This window comes from Elephantulus edwardii, unplaced genomic scaffold (genome assembly GCF_000299155.1).
Source record: "Elephantulus edwardii isolate Elephantulus edwardi_28Jun2011 unplaced genomic scaffold, EleEdw1.0 scaffold00018, whole genome shotgun sequence".
Taxonomy (NCBI): domain Eukaryota; kingdom Metazoa; phylum Chordata; class Mammalia; order Macroscelidea; family Macroscelididae; genus Elephantulus; species Elephantulus edwardii.
The window spans coordinates 10705272-10709268 of NW_006399768.1; positions in this window are offsets into that span (position 1 = coordinate 10705272).

The window sequence follows — 3997 nt, forward strand, 5'->3', positions numbered from 1 at the left end:
CCAAGGAGCCACCCGGTTTAACCCTTTCCAGGACAAATCTGTTTGTTTTCCTAGCAGTCCATGGTATTCTCAATACTTTTCTCCAGCTCAAAGGCATCAATTCTCCTCAACTTACATTCATAGATCTTACCAAAAAAGTCTTGTTGAATAAGTGACACTTGATTCCCTATAAGCCTACCTCTGCATGACTGTAGATAAACTGTCTTTGCCAAATGAAGTTTATGTGAATAATACATTAATAAATGAGTGCAAAGAATTTTAAAGTTGCATGTGACATCTAATAGTCTTTCGAATTTTGGATGCATTGTTAGTAAGTCTTACTATATACTTATGTAACTATGTAATTAAATGGTGTTAATGTTAATTACTATCTTTATTATTTTCTGTAAGTCCTTCCTGATTTTCTAATTTTTGATGGTTTTTCAGATAGATCTAAAATTCTAATACCAACTTTTCCTCACAGCCTTTTAAAAATATCACTCTATTGTCTTCCTGTATTAAACTTTGCTATAAAGAGGTCAGAGAAGAATAATATTTATGAAGTAACCCGAGTGATTAATATTTCCAAGGTTACTGTGCTTCACTAGTAGCTAAATGGTCTGTATTTTGAGCCAGTTGTTCCATAGGAGAATGAAGTGACAGTCTCTTTCTGTGAAGATTTAGCCTTGGGAACATTATGGGGTAGTTCTACTCTACCTTATAATGTCATTATGAGTTTAAATCAAACTTATGAATGTAGATTTAGTTTTGGGTTCTAAACTGCCTTCAATGCATATAAACATATTTTTATAGGTTTTATGTGGTTAGAACCTGCCCTATAATCCCAAAAGTATGGGGTTCATATCTACCAGCCCCTCTGTAGGAGACAGATGGGCATTATCCTCCCAAATGATTTACTGCCTCTGGAAACCCACAAAAGGGTCAAATATGGGTCATATTCAACTTGATGGCATACAACAACAATAAACTTATGAAATAGGAATTACTGTGATCTGTGTTTTGTAAAGAAAGCTTTAGTGGTTATAGTCTTTATGGAGAGTTGTGCTGCTAACCCAAAGATTACACTTCTCGGCAGGTTCTAATTCACCAGCAACTCTACAGGAAAGAGATGGGCAGCCTCCTCACATGTGATGTGCCATTTACAGTCCTGGAAACCAAATGGAGGGTCAATGATGAATCTGTTCTGACTCAATGACAATGCTATTTTGGGGGAGGTGGGTGTGGACTTGCATTTTAGGATTTTTTTTTGGCATTGTGCAAATAAGGAATCAGAATGACAAGTTAAATTTTTTTTAATGTTGTAGAGCTCCACATGAAACACTAAAGTGATAGATGAAGAAACTGAGGAATTATACCAACTTTTACAGTCTGAAAATTGACCAGACATTCCATCAAGATGCATTGATATTGACTGATACCTGGAATTCAAATATTGGGGGGGGTAGTTGTAAAAGATCACCTGAGTGACAGAGATTACACTAGAGAACATATGACAGAATTTTGTACAATTAAAAACTTATCCATTGCAAATTCCTTCTTTTAAAAGTAAGGACCTTACTAGGAATGTGCGGGAATCATCTTTGTGGAAAGAGATGCTAAAGAAAATCAATATCAGCAGTCTGAACAAATCCAGGGTCTAACTGAGGAACTGATACTCTTATGAAAGTTCAATATGAAGCTGAAGAAAATATTTCAAAAGTTCATGAGAGCCAGAACATGACCTTCAGTTTATTCCACTTGAGTTTAAAAAAAATCTGAAGAAAAGATTTGATATATTTATCACTAAGGACCAGAGAACAGATAAATTATAGGGATGTCATTAAAGTCATTATGTATGAAGAAAGTAGATAGTTATTTAAAAGACAGGAAGAAAAAAAAGAAGAAGAATATTAATGTAAGATGAGATTCACAAATGTTCTTCAATGTAGAGAAGCTAAATCAAAAGAAAGAAATGAAATGAGGCAGTTGAACAGAATATTAAAAGGCAGCTCACTAATATAAAGCAAAATATTAATACAAAATTTTTGGAAATCTGGAGTTAGAATACCAAAAAGTAAGAACACCCTAAGCATTTCTCAAACTGAAAAAATAACTGAAAAATAAATATAAACCTAGAGTTGCAGTAGTGAAGAAATATGACAAAATATTGGCAGGAAGCCAATAATACAGGCTGTATCAGACAATATAAGGAATACAGAGTCACTGCATACACACACAAAAAAAGCTAACAGTCAACCTTTTTTTTATGATTCTGACACGTTGTAAAAAGTTTTAATCTATACGGTGTCAAATTTCACCCAAAATGCAATAAAATACTATTTTTTAAAATTAATTTTAATGGAAGTTTACAGAGACTTAGGGTTTCCAGTCATTCATTGTTGCACTTTTCTCCCTACCCACCCCCTACCCCCAATTCATTCTTCTTCTTGGACAGAAAGAAAAACGTTTTCATTGATATTCAGTCCCTCCCCACCAAGTCCACTCCACTATGCAGCCTTCACTCTGGACTTCTGTAATGACAAAAATACCCATTAATATATCCCTTTTAAACAGTTCTCTCCCTCATCTGTTTCAATGCAATATACATAATTCCTCCCCTTCTTTTCTGTCTTCCCACAACTCTGATATCAGTCCAGTTTTATAACAGTGGCCCTATGCAATATTTGTCCTTTTGTGACTGAGATATTTCACTCAGCATAGTGCCCTCCAAGGTCATCCATTTTGCATAATATTTCATGAGTTCCTTGTTTTTCAATGCAACATAGTATTCCATTGTGTGAATATACCACAGCTTCTCTATCCACTCATTTGTTGATGGGCACTTGGGTTGTTTCCAGCTCTTTGCTATTGTGAACAAAGCCACAATAAATATGAGTGTGCATATATCTGCTTGGGTGGCAGTTATGGTTTCTTTAGGGTATATTCCCAGTAGTGGAATTGCTGGGTCAAATGGTATTTCTATTTCCAACTTTTTGAGAACTCACCATACTGCCTTCCAGAGTGGTTGTACCGTTTTACACTCCCACCAACAGTGAATAAAGGTTTCAGTTTCTCCACAACTTTGCCAGCATTTGATGACTGCTGTTCTGCTAAATTTTGCTATTCTTAATAGGGTGAAATGATATCTCATAGTTGTTTTGATTTTCATCTCTCTTAGAGCTAGGGATTTTAAGCATTTCTTCATGTGTTTGTTTGCTATCTGAATGTCTTCTTCGGTGAAGTGTCTGTTCATATCTTGTGCCCATTTTTCAATTGTCTAGGGATTGATCTCTCTTGGCCACGTGCCCAAAGTACGTGAAGTGTAGCTCAAAATCCTAGCCTTCAAGGAAAGACGTGGATTCACCCTCTCCAAGACAAATCTATTTTTTTTCTTGGCAGTCCATGGTATGCTCAAGATTCTTCTTCAGCACCACAACTCCAAGGCATCTATTCTTCTGTCATCCTTAGTCATTTTCCGACTCTCTGAAGCACAACAAGTAATTGAGAAGACCATGGCCTGGATTAGGCACATCTTTGTATCTAGACCGACATCATTGCTCTTCAGCACTCTGGAGTGGTCCATGACAGCAGATTTTCCCAATGGAATTTGTCTTTTTACTGCCTGGTTTTAAGAGTGTTGATTGTGGATCTTAGAAAGCTGTAATTATTAACAACCTCAATCTCTTTTCTATCTAATATGGTGCTGCCAGTTGGCCTAGTAGTGAGAATCTTTGTCTTCTTGATGTTGACCTTCAATCCATATTGAAGACTACAGTCCCTGATCTTTTGCAGCAAGTACTTTAGGTCCTCCTCAGTTTCAACAAGCAAGGTTTTGTCATTTGCATATCATAGATTGTTAATGAGTCTTCCTCCAATCTTGATGCCACACTCCTCCTCATAAAGCCCGGCTTCCTGAATGATCATATGAGCATGAACAGTGATGATGAAGGAGGAAGTGCAGGCTGCCATGAAGGACTTGGCAAAAAATAAAGCCCCAGGAATAGATGAAATATCAATT